The 18,440-nt window shown below is 41.0% G+C and overlaps 1 protein-coding gene and 1 long non-coding RNA gene across 2 annotated transcripts in view; one reads left to right on the forward strand and one right to left on the reverse strand.

Moving 5' to 3' along the window:
- LOC126195315 (sodium-dependent noradrenaline transporter-like) overlaps window positions 1-18,440 on the forward strand; it is a 453,210-nt gene that overhangs the window by 217,059 nt on the left and 217,711 nt on the right. The window lies entirely within an intron of this gene.
- LOC126195316 (uncharacterized) lies at window positions 1,216-10,843 on the reverse strand. The gene is made up of 3 exons (XR_007538576.1): window positions 10,746-10,843; window positions 5,241-5,308; window positions 1,216-1,890 (listed from the first exon to the last, which is right to left on the reverse strand). It is a non-coding gene; the product is annotated as an uncharacterized LOC126195316 (long non-coding RNA).

The following is an 18,440-nucleotide window of genomic DNA, read 5'->3' on the forward strand; positions in this document are numbered from 1 at the left end:
CAGGAAGACCTGCAGAGGATTAATGAATGGTGCGACAGCTGGCAGCTTTCCCTAAACGTAGATAAATGTAATATAATGCGCATACATAGGGGCAGAAATCCATTCCAGTACGATTATGCCATAGGTGGTAAATCATTGGAAGCGGTAACGACCGTAAAATACTTAGGAGTTACTATCCGGAGCGATCTGAAGTGGAATGATCACATAAAACAAATAGTGGGAAAAGCAGGCGCCAGGTTGAGATTCATAGGAAGAATTCTAAGAAAATGTGACTCATCGACGAAAGAAGTAGCTTACAAAACGCTTGTTCGTCCGATTCTTGAGTATTGCTCATCAGTATGGGACCCTTACCAGGTTGGATTAATAGAAGAGATAGACATGATCCAGCGAAAAGCAGCGCGATTCGTCATGGGGACATTTAGTCAGCGCGAGAGCGTTACGGAGATGCTGAACAAGCTCCAGTGGCGGACACTTCAAGAAAGGCGTTACGCAATACGGAGAGGTTTATTATCGAAATTACGAGAGAGCACATTCCGGGAAGAGATGGGCAACATATTACTACCGCCCACATATATCTCGCGTAATGATCACAACGAAAAGATCCGAGAAATTAGAGCAAATACGGAGACTTACAAGCAGTCGTTCTTCCCACGCACAATTCGTGAATGGAACAGGGAAGGGGGGATCAGATAGTGGTACAATAAGTACCCTCCGCCACACACCGTAAGGTGGCTCGCGGAGTATAGATGTAGATGTAGATGTATGTAAATGTACATACAAATTGTGGCTGGTGAATTGGTGGATACCACCTAAAACCAAACAAATATCACACTGGTCTTAGTCCTAAGCGATGTACAAACAGGTTGATATTTTATTAGAAAAGTAGCTTCAGATTTCAACTTCAGGGTTTACTTTGGGTGTTATGACACGTCCTATACTGTAAGTAAGTACACGTTTGTACACAAAGAAAAAGATAAGAAAGACAACAAAAAAGATTTGCAGCTGCAATTTACTGCTATTTAATGATGTTTAATGTTTGTAGGTCAACAGGAAAGAATTATGTAGTAGTACTGTATAACATATTTATATGACTGACATTACTCTCCCCTTCTGAGTACAAAAACAACCATTGTAAGCACATTAACACTTTAAATAGATAGCACTTAAAATAGACGAAATAAATAAAAAATACATAGAAATAACACAAATTTGAGATTCTTATTTGCCAACATATTACATGTCTTTATTTAATCTTCTCGTTAGAAAAGTATTTAATGGTAACTTCTCGTTGGTCAGAACATCGGGCTTTTGAAAGCATCGTGACAGCCAGTCCATAAAAGACAAGTGAGCAGCAAACTTAACATCCCCTCAGTGTCGAGGCCATGGTAGACGGAGCACAAGATAACATTTGAGAAAGATGGGGTAGAAAAAAGTCAGAGTCGCACTTATCCGCCAGGAGTGGTATAGGGAAACGGCAGGAAATCGAATTTGGGTAGCCAAACGGATATTTGAAGTCTCATGCCTCTGAACATGAATGCATTGTCTCAGCTTATCCAGCACATTACTCAGCTTGATCGCTCTGGTAGTCCTCCCAAGAAGTGGCCTGTATCATCGCATCTCCTGTCGCTTCTGCTCGTCGAGAAACCCTGCCTATCGTGATTCCATCAACATTCGGACTGTGGACCCTGCGGCGAACACTGGTTGAAGAGGATGATGCGCCCGCTGGGCCTCGGATTGCTGCTGGTGGGTACGATGACGGTGATGGGCCGCACCCCCCAGCCCACATCGTGGGTGTGGGTGTGGTGTTCCTCAGACTGCTGGAAAATCACTGAGCCGCGGCGGACCATCCCAGGCTTTGGTGTAGGACTGTGGCCCAGCTCATTCACGAAACTGGAAGCAAGGCAGCGATATTATATAACCAACACACAATATCAAGCGTGGCTGTCGCTAATTTGATACATGGAATCCCAGATTGATTACTTCAAGTCTAGTTAAATGCATAATTTTAGCAAATATGAATAGTTCCGATTAAAATAACTTATAGAGCAGAGGAATAATAATTTCAAATATTAAGGTACTCTGACTGTTCATCCAAAATGCTTGAATACACTACTAGCCATTAAAATTGCTACACCCAGAAGAAATGCAGATGATAAACGAGTATTCATTGGATAGACATACTATACTAGAACTGACGTGTGATTACATTTTCACGCAATTTGGGTGTATAGGTCCTGAGAAATCAGTACCCAGAACAACCACCTCTGGCCGTAATAACGGCCTTGATACGCCTGGTCATTGAGTCAAACAGAGCTTGGATGGCGTGTACAGGTACAGCTGCTCATGCAGCTTCAACACGATACCACAGTTCATCAAGAGCAGTGACTGGCGTATTGTGATGAGCCAGTTGCTCGACCACCATTGACCAGACGTTTTCAATTGGTGAGAGGTCTTGAGAATGTGCTAGCCAAGACAGCAGTTGAACACTTTCTGTATCCAGAAAGGCCCGTACAGGACCTGCAACATGCGGTCGTGCGTTATCCTGCTGAAATGTAGGGTTTTGCAGGGATCGAATGAAGGGTAGAGCCACAAGTCGTAACACATCTGAAATGTAACGTCCACTGTTCAAAGTGCCGTCAATGCGAACAAGAGGCGACCGAGACGTGTAACCAATGGCACCCCATACCATCACGCCGGTTGATACGCCAGTATGGCGATGACGAATACACGCTTCCAATGTGCGTTCACCGCGATGTCGCTAAACACGGATGCGACCATCATGATGCTGTAAACAGAACCTGGATTCATCCGAAAAAATGACGTTTTGCCATTCGTGCACCCAGGTTCGTCGTTGAGTACACCATCGCAGGCGTTCCGGTCTGTGATGCAGCGTGAAGGGTAACCGCAGCCATGGTCTCCGAGCTGATAGTCCATGCTGCTGCAAACGTCGTCGAACTGTTCGTGCAGATGTTTGTTGTCTTGCAAACGTCCCCATCTGCTGAGTCAGGGATCGAGACGTGGCTGCACGATCCGTTACAGCCATGCGGATAAGATGCCTGTCATCTCGACTGCTAGTGATACGAGGCCGTTGGGATCCAGCACGGTGTTCCGTATTACCCTCCTGAACCCACCGATCCATATTCTGCTAACAGTCATTGTATCTCGAGCAACGCGAGCAGCAATGTCGCGATATGATAAACCGCAATCGCGATAGGCATGTTTAGTGTTTGTAGGGCAACAGGAAAGAATTATGTGGTAGTACTGTATAACATATTTATATGACTGACATTACTCTCCCCTTCTGAGTACAAAAACAACCATTGTTAGCACATTAACACTTTAAATAGATAGCACTTAAAATAGACGAAATAAATAAAAAATACAAGTCGGAAACGTGATGGTACGCATTTCTCCTCCTTACACGAGGCATCACAACAACGTTTCACCAGGCAACGCCGGTCAACTGCTGTTTGTGTATGAGAAATACGTTGGAAACTTTCCTCATGTCAGCACGTTGTAGGTGTCGCCACCGGCGCCAACCTTGTGTGAATGGTCTGAAAAGCTAATCATTTGCATACCACAGCATCTTCTTCCTGTCGGTTAAATTTCACGTCTGTAGCACGTCATATTCGTGGTATATCAATTTTAATGGCCAGTAGTGTATACACTGCCGGAAATAAAATTTACTACACCTGGAGAGACACCGTCAATTTTGATCTGATAACGGAATATGCCACCTGAAGGATAGCACATGTACTGATAATGGTTTCAGCGTCGTCCGCCAACAGATACCGTGGTGTTATAGCTACCGGAGTGGCATCTGCGTCTATACTTTAATAGGGAATTCTCGAAGCCAGAAGGCTCAATGTGATGGAGACGTGTGAAACCAGCAGGCAACCATGCCACGGAGATGTAATTGTGCTTTTTACTGTCAGCTGACCGAGTCTTAAACGGGTCAAAGTGTGGTCTTCCCAGTGGCTGGATGGTCCTTTCGGAGAACTGCCACACAAGTTGGACGTCGTGCGTCAGTTGTGCAACGACGCTGGTATCATTGGCCACGTGGACATCGTCTCACCCAGAGACGAGGCTCTGGATGTTCACGCAGCACAGACGTCCACCAGAATCGTCGTACTCTAAGGGCAGCAGTGGCAGATCGTACAGCTACCACAGCACAGATAAGAGTGCTTGTGAGCCTAGATGTGTCAACAGGAACTGTTGTGAATCAGTTATTAGCAGTGGGACTACAGGCACGCATGCCACTAGCCGTCTTCAACTCACACGGCAGCATCGACTTGCATGGCTCAACTGGTGCCATCAGAGGATCAAACTGGAAACTATCTCACGGAGTGCATTCGCCCAAGACGCACTAAGCCCAACCCACGCCTTATGGTCTGGGGTCAGATAAGCTACAACTCTTGTTCTGGAGGGAATGCTAACCAGCGCCGTTCTTGCAAGGGGAAGTTCAAAATGGTTCAAATGGCTCTGAGCACTGTGCGACTTAACTTCTGAGGTCATCAGTCGCCTAGAACTAATTAAACCTAACTAACCTAAGGACATCACACACACCCATGCCCGAGGCAGGATTCGAACCTGCGACCGTAGCGGTCGCTCGGTTCCAAACTGCAGCGCCCAGAACCGCACGGCCAATCGGCCGGCCAAGGGGAAGTGATGCGTTGTTCCAACAGGATAATGCTCGCCCACACATTGCCCGTGAAACTCAATGTGCTGTGTAAGACATGCAGCAATTTCTCTGGCCAGCACGATCTCCGCTCTTGTCTCCTATCGAGCACGTGTGGGGTATGATGGGACGAGAAGTGACTCGTGCGTCTCGTCAACCAAGAACTATTACAGAACTACGTGAGTAGGTCGAACAGGCGCGGCCTAATGTATCCCAGGACAGTATTCGCAAATTGTACGACCGACTGAATACCAGGGACAGCGGCTGCATTGCCGCCCATGGAGGCTGCACCATGCAGTAACACGGGTGTTTCAGCACGGGGCGACACCTGATACTGCAGAATCGCTAGTATTATTCATCTGTAAATTTAATCATTTCATGTTCTCCATATGCACAGTTGCTGATTTTTTACTGGCAGTGTAATTTGATTTAATTTTATTGTTTTATATACTGCAACATTAGTAGGTAAGTCCTTAGGAAATAATGTTTTTATTATGATGGTCAATGAGGTTCCATTTAAGCATATGGCACCTAAGAATTTAGATATAATACGTTCCCTCACCTGTGCTTCGCTGTTGCTGCCATTGCTCTGTTCAGTTTATTGCCAGATGGCGGTCTTTGGAGTCACTTCTGAAAAGATAAGAAATAATAAAATCATTGTCGTCGTCTACAATAAATTATATATTGTGCCTTTTTGCAACATAAGAGACCTGCAGATGACTGAAGGAAATGTATTTTGAGTAAAAGGTCGTATGTTTTCAATTTGTAAAACAGTAAAGCATTACACAAAGTAAATAATATTTCAGATATCTAGTTAAATCCTGAAACAAAATAAGGCCATTAAAGTCGGAAGCTCTAAATACTACTTATCAAACATACGCCAAAAGTACCTTACACGTAAGATGAATAATCTGCACAGCAGCAGAAACATTTTATGGACGGAAGCTATAAGTAGTCATATACAGTGGTAATGATGAGGATGGTAAGTATGACGCTCCTGATTATAGTAATTTTCACACAGCGTCCAACTTAACTGGCCCCTGTGGCTGATATAATGTTTAAACGTCATAAATAATAAACCATACAAAAGAATTTTTTCAGTTTTGCATTTGCTTTAAATATCAGGATGTGCCACACTCTCTAGCACGCAAGCAGTTGTCAGACGTGCGTATTGCCCTATGACTGCGTACATATTAATTACAAAGTGACTGAACTCCAGAACTGACAGTCAGCAGCATTATCTACGCAAATGTGTGTAACCTCATACTTAAGTAACGCCACAGTTATAGAAATGGGATGACCGCCTGCACCACCACTTGCCCAGAGAAATTTGATTTTGGTGGTGGAAGAAACTCCCCACTTGACCTGTCAAGTGGGAATAAGTCGTGGCATATGGTTCCTAGGCACCAGAATACACCATGTCCTTGATTAAATCCAGAACATGTGTGCAGTGTCCAGTGTAAGGAGTCCATGTGACACTGCTGTCAGAGATGTTTCTACCGGATGGCAGTGTGACGTATAGTGATATCTTCGATAGTATCAGAGAGGTGTAAGCTGACCGTGTATCCTTCATTTCATATTTTCCCTTCGATTCATGTCCTAACAACGTAGCCACCATATGGAAGATGGAGCTACTTCATCGGTGGTAATTCGTATTTGCTCCACAACGAGCCGCTAAATTGTACAGTCTGAGAAGCATTAAAGGTCTGATAGATAGCATACGATCAACCCTTCAGCACATAGCCGTAGACATGTTACGTGCAGTAGAGCAGAAGCAGGTTTTCCAATGTCGTAGCTCTGTTGGTGAACAACTTACGTGGATTCTGTCAACATACGTGGCTGCTGGTTTGATGGTAGTTCGTTTCTTCAGAAGCTACGATCACTTTCCAGTATTTGTTTAGTAAACTGTAAGGTCTGCATGATCTCGGGGAAAGAGCACGAAACCAGAGATGATTTTCATATAAGCTGTACCCTGAGTAAAGATTACTTGTGTAGTTGATGTAGGGTAAAAGACAAATGTATGACAGCTTCTGTGACAGCACGTAGTAGTGGATTGCTTCAGAAAATGCCCGAAGCAAAAGAAAGAATTGAACTGGTTGATAAAACATACCATTTGAAGTGCGGATATCGGCGTAAGCAGCGGCAACAACAGCAACAGTAGCAGCCGTACAATAGGCGGGCTTAAGGTGCTTCTCAGAATAAAGATAATTTGAAACAGTATGGATGAGAGATTAAATTGACAGCCATACGCAATACTGTTTTACATACCCGCACTGTGCATTCATCCTTGCGCTGCTGAGATAAACTCGAAATTTCATAAGAGGTCAGGGTAGGTAATGGCAAAGAAACTCAGCTAGGACGTCGCCCAGGACAATAACGACAGCTAAGATGTGATTTTCACATTCTTACCAAAGCTAATTTACATGCTCGCACAAGTATTTAATATCCACTTTGCAACCGCTAAAAATAGCGTATTCACTTCTGTAGTTGCAAAGACGGATTTTAAATATCTTTAATAATTGTATGGGAGCTACGGGTACTATGGACATACAAATTAAGTGTTTACTACCGCTCATTGCCTGAATATGTGACTAACTGACATTCCATGGCAGTAATCAAAGCGAAGATAAACAAAAGATCTGTGTAATATTTCTCAGAAAAATGCTTCAAGGAACGAAGTGATGTCAGTAGAGGATAATATTAACTACGGATGGTACCAATATTACATCTCAATGGGAAATTAATTTTTGGTACACGTGGGGTGGGGGAACCCAAAGCTGTCACTACTAGTTTTATTGAATGACACCTCCAGTTGTACCTAGAATTTTTTACGCAACTACTTTCGGCTCTTAGCCCACGCTCTAGTGATCACACCCTGACTATAAGAGACAGACAAAAAATATGTTAAAATAACACACTAGCAGTTATACATTTTGTGTGTTAACCGAAAGTTGGCGTTTCAGCTCCATAGATCTGAATGGATAAAAGTCGAAGAGTACTCGTTTGTTTCTGTTTGCAATCAACTTTACTTAGCTGGCAGTGTTGTGCTAAGGTAACCATTGTTGTCATACTATTTTGTACCTCACTCTGTTTCAAACTGCTTCCTTTCCATATGACAAATGTACATCCCCCCCCACACACACACACACACACACAAACACACACGTCCACACCCCATGGCGGTCTTTTTGAGGGATTGGCTTGTTTTCTCCGATTCCGGAAAATCCCTCTCTGTCAATTGGCCAAGTTACAGTTAACACTGTAGAGTAATTATGAATAATACTGCATAATAACTCGTCATTAAATCTATATTAAAATCATCATAACTAAAATATGTGCTGACAAAGGTATAAAAATTACACAGGACGAGTCCTTGAAGTCAAATGGAGTGCTGAGGACAAACTGGTAGAATATGAGAAAGTAGACCAGGCTGACAGCACCAAAGAGTACCACGTAAGAGGAGCATTCCATGCACTCATCCACACGGTACAGAGATGAACCTGACATTCCATAACAGGTCAGAGAAGGTAACGGTAAGCCTCCTCGACTAGGACGTTTTACAGAGCAACCATGCCAGCCAGTTAAGGCTATGAAATGTTTGTTGGAATGCTCCGGACACATCGGTGAAACAGAAGCTGTTCCAGCTATACAGACGATAGGAAGTAAGAGGAGTAGTCAGCAGGGGCTCTTGAAGACGGTCCAAGCAGCAGCCGAGTGCAGATAAATCGTTAAAACTACTAGATTGGTGCGTAAGTTCGAAGCGTTTTTGTTTTCCAAATTGGTACTCTAGTTGCTATGTGTTTATTTATAGATTGTCAGTTTTTTATTTGCAGTACGCTGTTGCGCTTTGGGTCTATATATTGCCCTTTGGTCTTTTGGAGATAGTGAGTGGAGCTGTGGACGCTAGAATATGGAGTGCCAAGAGGAGAAATCGAAACATTTCCGACATTTTCTGTAAGAGTTCAATAGAGGAGTGACAGCAGCGTAGGAAGCCAGAAACATTTGGGCCGCGTATGGGCATAATGCACAGAGCACGTGATATCTACTCGTTTTAAGGAGGACCGTTTTGACATTACTGACTCTACGTTCAAGAAAAAAAAATGGTTCAAATGGCTCCGAGCACTATGGGACTCAACTTCTGCGGTCATTAGTCCCCTAGAACTTAGAACTACTTAAACCTAACTAACCTAAGGACATCACAAACATCCATGCCCGAGGCAGGATTCGAACTTGCGACCGTAGCGGTCTTGCGGTCCAGACTGCAGCGCCTTTAACCGCACGGCCACTTCGGCCGGCCGTTCAAGAAAAATTTCGCCGTGTGATGAAGGGCGTGTACGCGCAATGATTCACGACGCTTCTACGTCACTGTACTCGAGAATTGGGAAATATGATGAACTGTGACCATTCCACCATCGTGCGACATTTTCATGCAATGGTGAAGATTCAAAAATCGAGTGTACAGGTACCGCATTCTCTAAGCCAAAGCCACAAAAATCAGCTGGTGGCCATATGTGCATCTCTTCTTGCTCGTCGTCAATTGGCTCGTGTGTTTAAGCTAACATAAGGAAAGCAGCATCTCCCGGTATAAAAACCTGAGCGCATCAACGAAAGATAATATCATGCATCTGGTGGGGACAGCGACGTTGAGGCGTACTACGAATTGCTTCCCAGAGGTGTAACCATCACTGCTGACGCAATCCGAGAACAACGGCCAGGCAGACTCCGTGAAATGATGCTACTCCCCGGTAACGCCCACTCGCTTTCTGCTACATTGCCAAAAAACACAATACCGGAGTTAAGTTGGGAAGTCATTCCGCACCCACCTTATTCACCTGATCTTGCGCCTTCAGATTTTCACCTTTCCCATTCTCTAACGAAAACCATCAACGAACTTCCTTTCCCGATGAAAATACGCTCCGAACATGGCTCGACGAGTTCTTCGCCTGAAAACCACGTACTTTCTACACTCGGAATAGAAAGGCTGCCCCAGCATTGGCAGACTGTTCTAAATAGTGAAGGAGAATCTTTTATTGATGACTAAAGTCTCCCATATTTCTATCTGTTGTGTTTATTATACTTATGAAAAACGAACTTATGCACCAACCCAATATTTTAAAACCAAAGGATGGAACAGTAATACAAATAACTATACACATATACAATTTTTGAAAATAACACAGGTATGAATGTAGCAAGTCTACAGGCTAAAATTTTAACTAATCTATATTGCGTGTAATGTCCGAAAGATGATGCTTAAGATATATCGGTGAATTAACCTAGACGGGAAGTCGGCGATAACAAGTGGCTGGATGACGCACGGATGCATGTCTGTAAGCAGATATTACCGAGAGATATGGCGTAGTCTGCTGTTCACAGGCTAGGCACATACGGAATATTACCTAAAGTCAGGCACACATATAGTGGAAGACGTTAATGTAGGGAGGTTCGTTTACAACGAAACACATTACAGATATTTTGAAAGGCATCAAGAAATTCCATGATTCTCAAATTTTATTATTAAATGAGAAATTTGTTCTTTTTGTGGTACACGTAATTATACATTTTAGTATCCATTATGGCGCCTTCTCTCGTTTGATACAAAGCGGTAAGGATATTATTCACGTTTGTGATATGCAAACGTAGATATCTCGGCTGTGTTTCACCTTCCGATTCCGGTAGTTTTTTTTTTATCTGATTTTATTCTTTCTGGTGGTTTGTCAAATATAAATGTAACAGCCTTCACTTTCGGTACAGTGGATTTCATCCACGCCTCGTGCTTCTAAATTATTTAATAATGGAACTTAGTTGCGATGCGAATAACTGGACGAGATTTGAAACAGCACACAAAGGTTACTCTACAGGGCATTGGTGTTTGCGATTTTTTTCCGTTGGAAAAGAGGAGGGTGTCACTACCTGCTAGGATTAGGTATCGTGTGAAATTATGAGGCATCCAAGGTGCATCAGAAAGCGTGTTAGAGAGCCGAACTTAGTGAGATGATAATCTAACCGTTATTTTCGATTCACGTTACGAAGTGAATAAACTGAGACTGAGAGTTCTGGTACTCACAAAGTATGAAGCCGGCCGATGCGCCGAGACGATGGTCTGTCGCTGGACTGTGGCTGCTGCCAGTCACCTCACCTCATAATATAGAAGACCACCTGGGACGGGCCGCTGCTTATCTTGGGCCGTATCTCCTGATCAGCGGACGCCCCTATCAGCGGAAGCGGGCGTTACCTTCAGAGCCGATAAAGTCACTTCTGCGGATAACTGAGTCACCGTGCCTCAGGCACCACCCGAAAGAAATGATTCATAACAGCTGGCTCTGTTCGAGTATCCGGCGTAACGTAGCAACATTGCAACGCTAACGTGACGCCTGTCATCTCACTGCCACCAGAAATAAATTCCAAACTTACGCACCCTGGCTATTTGTATTTTTCATCGAACTAAGCATGTTTAGATGCTTATGAAATCCTCTTGATGCCATGCTCTTTAGTTCTTTCATATACCAAGAAAATGCAGAGTTTTTAAGAGTTACTTACTTTACTTTTATCAACCTGCTATTTAGGCACTTCTATTACACTATTGAATGACTGACCAGGTCCAAAACATGTTCTTTTTGTTCTCATTGTTGTTGTCGCTGCTGCTGTTGTTGTGCTTTTAAGCCCGAAGACTGGTTTGATGCAGCTCTCCATGCTACTCAATCCTGTGCAAGCCTCTACATCTCCCAATAATCACTGCAACCTATATCTTTTCGAATCTGCTTAGTGTATTCATCTCTTGGTTTTCCTCTACGTGTTTTACCCCCATACTTAGCTCCAATAATAAATTGGTGATCCCTTGATGCCTCAGCACTTGTCCTATCAACCGATCCCTTCTTCTAGTCAAGTTGTGCCACAAACTCCTCTTCTCCTCAATTCTATTCAATACCTTCTCATTAGTTACGTGATCTACCCATCTAACCTGCAGCATTCCACTGTAGCAAAACGTTTCAAAAGCTTCTATTCTCTTCTTGTCTAAATTGTTTATCGTCCACGTTTCACTTCTATACTTGGTTACACTCCATACAAATGCTTTCAAAAAATACTTCCTAACACTTCAGTCTATATTCAATATTAACAAATTTCTCTTCTTCAGAAACGCTTTTCTTGCCATTGCCAGTCCACATTTTATACCCTCTCTACTTCTGCCATCATCACTTATTTTACTGCCCAAATAACAAAACTCATCTTCCACTTTTATTTTTCTATAATTTTATTTTACTTTATTTTACACGTCTAAGTCCGTAGGACCAAATTGAGGATCAAATCTTCAAGGTCATGGAATTTGACAGTACATGAGATTACAACATAAAATTAATAACAGATAAAATAAAATGCTTATGAACCCAAAAAAAAGACATGCCATACGTTTTTGCAAACGCGATCAACAATATAACGCAAGAATCAGCTTAATTTTTCAAGGATCTCTTCGACAGAATAGAAGTGACCCATGAGCAAACTCTTCAGTTTCGATTTGAAAGCGCTTGGTTTACTGCTAAGGTTTTCGAATTCTTGTGGTAGTTTATTGAAAATCAATGCAGCAATTTTTTGTATACCTTTCTGCACAAGAGTCTAGGAAGCGCGATCCAAATGTAGACTGTGTTTCTGCCTAGTATTAAGTGACTGAAAGCTGCTAATTCTTGGGAATAAGCTGATATTGTTATCAAGAAATGGCACTAAAGAGTATTTATATATTGAGAGACCAGTGTCAGAATACCTTACGAATGAGCAGGGATCGACAAGAGGTTCGCGAACTTGCATCGCTTATTGCCCGAACCGCCCCTTTCTGAGCCAAAAATATCCTTTTAGAATAGGAATAGTTGCCCCAAAATATAATACCATACGTAAAAAGTGAATGAAAATAGCAAAGTAGACTACATTTCGTGTGGAATTATCACTTACTTCAGATACCACTCGAATAGTAAAAATGGCAGCATTAAGTCTTTCAACAAGATCTTGGACATGGGCTCTCCATGACAGTTTACTATCTATCTGGTCACCTAGAAATTTGAACTGTTCAGTTTCACTAATATGAAATTAAAAGTAGGATTCTGTTCAACTGTTCGTTAGAAACAGTAAAAACTGAGTCTTATCTTGATTGAGCGTTTGTTTATTTTCTATAAGCCATGAACTTATGTCATGAACTGCACTACTTGAAACAGTGCCAACGTTCCACACTACATCCTTTACTACCAATCTCGTGTCCTCAGAAAACAAAAATATTTTAGAATCACCTATAATAGTAGAGGGTATATTATTTATATAAATAAGGAACAGGAGTGGCCCCCATCACCGATCCCTGTGGCACCCTCCATTTAACTGTGTGCTATTCAGATCCCACATCATAATCATTCTCAACACTGTGGTTAATGACCTTTTGGTGTCGTTGTTAAAGTGAAAGATGAACCAGTTGTGAGCTACTCCCCATATTCCATAATGGTCCAACTTCTGGAGCAATATTTTGTGATCAACACAATCAAACGCCTTAGTTAAATCAAAAATGATGCCTACCATTCGATACCTTCTGTTTCATCCATCCAGTACCTTACAGAGAAAAGAGAATATAGCATTTTCAGTTGTTGAACCACTTCTAAAATCGAAATGTACATTTGATAGCAAATTGTGTGAAATAAAATGATAAATTATCCTTACCTAGACAGCTTTTAAGACCTTTAGCAAACACTAATAACATAGAAATAGGTCTAAAATTGTCTGTATTATTCATTTTTCCATTTTTATAAAGCGGCTTTACTAGTGAGCACTTTAATCGTTCAGGAAACTGATCATTCTCAAAGGAATAATTACAAATATGACTAAATACAGGGCTAATATCTACTTCAATATTCTGCTGGGAACTCCATAGTATCCATGAGAGTCATCAGTGATTTAATTATTGACTCTATCTCCTTGTTAGTATCACAGAGGAGTATTTCTGACATCAGTCTTGGAAAGGCATTTTCCAAGAGATACCAGAAGATGCCTTGTTTCCCAATCTGACTTCCTCAGCATCAACTGATTTAATTTGACCACATGCCATTATCCTTGTTCTGCTTTTGTTGATGTTCATCTTATGTCCTCCTTTCAAGGCACTGTCCATTCCGTTCACCTAGTCTTCCAAATCTTTTGCTGTCTCTGACAGAATTGCAATGTCAACAGTGATCCTCAAAGTTTTTATTTCTTCTCCCTGAACTTTAATTCCTACTTCAAATTTTTATTTGCTCTCCTTTACTGCTTGCTCAGTGTACAGATTGAATAACATTGGGCTAAGCGACAACCCTGTCTCTCTCCCTTCTCAACCACTGCATTCCTTTCCTGCAACTCGACTCTTAAAACTGCCATCTGGTTTCTGTACATGTTGTAGACAGCCTTTCACGCCCTTTATTTTACCCCTGCTACCTTCAATATTTCAACATTGTCAAAAGCTTTCTCTTAGTCTACAAACGCTATAAACGTAGGTTTGCCTTCCCTTAACCGATCTTCTAAGGTAAGTCACGTGTTTCCAAACTTCTCCGGACTCCAAATTAATCGTCCTCGAGGTCGGTGTCTTCCAGGTTTTCCATTCTTATGTAAGGAAGTTCCTCTCCCTAGTATACTTACGTCTTCTACCTTTCAGCTCTCCTTTCTTTGCTTAAGACTGGTTTTCCGTCTGAGCTTTTCATACATTCCTACCTCTCTTTTCTCCAAAGGCGTCTTTAATTTTCCTGTAGACGGTATATATCTTTCACTTAACGAAATATGCTTCTAAATCCTTACGTTTGTCCCCTAGCCTATCGTGCTTCTCCATTTTACACTTCCTGTTCATCTCGTTTTTTACACGATTGTATGCCCTTTCGCCAGCTTCATTTGGTGCATTATTATATTTTCTCTTTTCATCAGTTAAATTCAATATCTCCCTTTTCAATTTCTTTTAGGCCTTGTCCTTTTACCTATGTGATCCTCTGCTGCTTTACTATTTCTTCTCATAAAGCTATCCATTCGTCTTTTACTGTATTCCTCTCCCCTGTTCTAGTCCTTCTGAAACTCTCAGCACCCTCTGGTTCTCTTAACTTATTCGGGTATCATCTCCTTAATTTCCTACCTCTTAGCAGTTTATTCAGTTTTAATCTACATGTCAGAGTCCACGTCAGCCCCTACAAGCGTCTTAAAATTTAAAATCTGGTTCCAAAATATCTGTCTTAGCGTCATATAATCAACCTGAAACCTTCTGGTGACTCCAGTTCTTTTCCACGTATACAACCATCTTTGAGAATTCTTAAACCAAATATTAGCTACGATTAAATTATGCTCTGTGCAAAATTCTACAAGGCGGCTTCCTTTCATTCGTTTCCGCCACTCCATATTCACCTACTATATTTCCTTCTCTTCCTTTTCCTGATATCGAATTCTAGTCCCTCATCACAATTAAATTTTCGTCTCCCTTAACTGTCTGTATGATTTCTTTTATCTCATGACACACTTCTTCAATCTCTTCATCATCTTCGGAGATAGTTAGCATGTAAACTTGCACTACTGTGATTGGCGTGAGCTTCTTGTCTATCTTGGCTACGATAATGCGTTCACTGTGATGCCTATAGTAGCTTACCATCATTCCTGTTTTCTTACTTATATTGAACTCACTTTATAAACTCACTCCTGCATTACGTCTATTTGATTTTGTATTTATAACGCTGCATTCGCATGACCAGATGTCCTGTTCCTTCTGTCACCGAACTTCACTGATTCATTTTATCTGACTTCACTTTATCCACTTCCCTTTTAAAATTTTCTAACCTACCTGCCCTATTAAGGGCTCTAACATTCCACGTTCCTATCCGTAGAACGCCATTTGCTTCTCCTGATGACAATTCCTCCTGAGTAGTTCCAGCCCGAAGATCCGAAAAGGGGATTACTTTATCTCCGGAATATTTTACCCAAGAGGATGCCATCATCATCATTTAACCATACAGTAGAGCTGCATGTCCTCGGGGAAAATTACGGCTTAATTTTCCACTTGCTTTCAGCCGTTCGCAGTACCAGCACAGCAAGGCCATTTTGATTGATGTCAAAGGCCAGATCAGTCAGTCATGCAGGATGTTGCCCGTGCAACTACTGAAAAGGCTGCTGCCGCTCTTCAGGAACGCCACGTTCAACAGATACCATTCAGTTGTGGTTGAAACTGCTGTCAGTACGGCTATCTGTATCGCTGAGGCACGTAAGTCTCCCACTGACGGCAGGGTCCATGGTTCATGGAAGTGGAGGAGGGTGGGGATCGGATGTTCAAAACATATTAAAAAACAATTTCATAACTTAAATTTAAATAGTGTATCACACGCAGTTCTCTGTTAACAATAATAAGAATTCTGAATCAGGCAGGGAATCATGTGGGCAACTAAAGTTCTAAATGCGCAAATTACGATCTAAAATAAACAAAAAAGGTGCACAAAAATAAATTTTTACTAGTATAATAAAATATCATTACTTACAGTAGGCCAAAGAATTAAAAAGGGTTTATAAAATGTGAGTATGTATTGACCTTTCGCTATAGATCTATCAGTAGATGAGAGTAAGTTCATCATAGTATCTAGATTCTGCTTGAAAACAAATTTGTACCCATGGGGAACGGTATCTTCAACTTCTTGATATCAGCAAATAATATTTCGGTGTGAAGATGGTCTTCAAAATGAAACAAATAATTTTCATTATATCTCCTAACCAGTTACTGCCACAACTTCAGAATAATTTAGGTCTACTGAAAAGCGTCGGAAAAGTGCTTAATTACATCCTGATAATAGATTTTATAATGATGTTATTTGATCTAAAATTAGCATGGAAGAAGTTTACCATGGGGTTGAAAGCGACTGTAAACTTGATTACTTATTACCCTATCGTTTTGTTCTTTTGTACAGCCTCATTTCTTTACATTAGTGATGAAATCAGTATCTTGAAAGAATTTTAACCCCTTCTGGCTGCATGATTGCAAAAGTTTTTAGTTTTCTCATTAAATGCTATGTTATGGTCACATTTAATTTGAAGTAAGTTTATTCTTTTTCTGTCTCCTAAAACTTTCTACAGTCTCTTGAGCAATACTGTTTAGCTGTCTGTCTTTGGCGTTGTTCCAAATATGTCTGTGATACGATGAAACCAAGTTTTGTTAGCTGGATGTAATGTATTTCGCTCACTTACTTTTAGTTTGCCTACAAGAGTGTCTTCACTACAGCAGCTTCTACCTTATTTCTAGTAGAAAATGGTACATTGTGGAAGAATATATGGAGATACTTCCTGGTACATAGCATTATATAGCACGTGCACCTAATTTTTCTCCTGTGATTTAGATCAATTTTTGTAGATATCTAATGAATTATCCAAAATTCTCTTTCATAACTCAAGAAAGTACTTCGACTGGTGTTGGATTATCAAATACAGTCACACTACAAACTGTGGACTGTTTCGAAGGAACGGTGCACTGAACATTGCAACGTTCCATGAATAGAAAATTTTTTCAAGACAACTGTAACTGTATTAGATGAATCATGGGAGCAGTGCTTCCCCTCCGAATAGTAAAGATTAGTTTGATCACGTCATCTATTGTTTTTTGGAATCTACTATACCCTGCTAACAGGAAGTTTCAGACATAGCATTAGAAAGTGAATTCTATTGCATAAATAGTGTGTTTATGTTATTGTATATCCATTTAACCCACGTCTAATGAATGAAAGATAGCTATATGACATTAGAGTAATTTTAATATGTACAGCTGAAAAACGTAATGCATAACAAAGTCTGGAGTTAACATAAATGCAGAAGATAATGGAGAAATTGAAATATTTTATTTTCGTCCTTTATTATAATGTAGTACGTAACTAACTTATTACAAGCTACTGCTCAAAATAACCACGGTTGTAGCATAAATTCGAGTATCACCCAAAAACAGTTTTTTGTTTTATACATTTATTTTCACCTTTCCTGTTCAAATTAAAATTGGGATGCACAAAACCCCAAAATAAAAAGCACAAGGTGGGTAGCAAGGTGTCATTAAAATGAAGAAGAGCAAAACAGTATGATGGCTCTGTTAAAATATCTGATCAAATCGAGTATATATTTCTAGACTTGAATGCTGCAGTTAATTTATACCGATAGTCCTAATTTTACTACCAGTACTCCTAAAACAAACGCAAATTCAGTTTATATCCGATGCTCAACAATAATAGAAGCAATAGCAGTTGCCTGCTGATGAATTTTTTTATACCGCAATTTTTCAATTTTAAAAACAACTTATAATTGCAGAGCTACAGTCGAGATGTAGAGAACCCCATTTTCACTTTACATGAAAATCAGTGTCTAGACCTCGCAAAACACGTTACTGTAAACAAAAGCACTTTCAGTTTCACATCATATATGCAGTAATTTGTTTCTAACTTTTACATATACATCATCATCATCATCAGTTATCTGCTATATTAGCAGGTCCTTTGCCTCTCCATTTTCTGCGATCCATTGCTTCCTTCTTAAGGCTGCTGTATGTTGTACCGTCCATCATGTCATCCAGTATCTGGAATCTCTTCCTTCCTCGCTTCCTTTTCCCTTCTACATAACCTTCTAAAACTGTTTTTATCAGTCCGTCATTCTTTCTTAATATATGCCCAACCCAATTTCTTTTTCTTCTCTTTATTACATCTAGTAACTGTCTTAGCTCTCCCACTCTTCTCAGTACCTCTTCATTTCTTACTCTGTCCATCCAACTCAT

The sequence above is a fragment of the Schistocerca nitens genome, chromosome 7 (genome assembly GCF_023898315.1).
Source record: "Schistocerca nitens isolate TAMUIC-IGC-003100 chromosome 7, iqSchNite1.1, whole genome shotgun sequence".
Classification (NCBI taxonomy): domain Eukaryota; kingdom Metazoa; phylum Arthropoda; class Insecta; order Orthoptera; family Acrididae; genus Schistocerca; species Schistocerca nitens.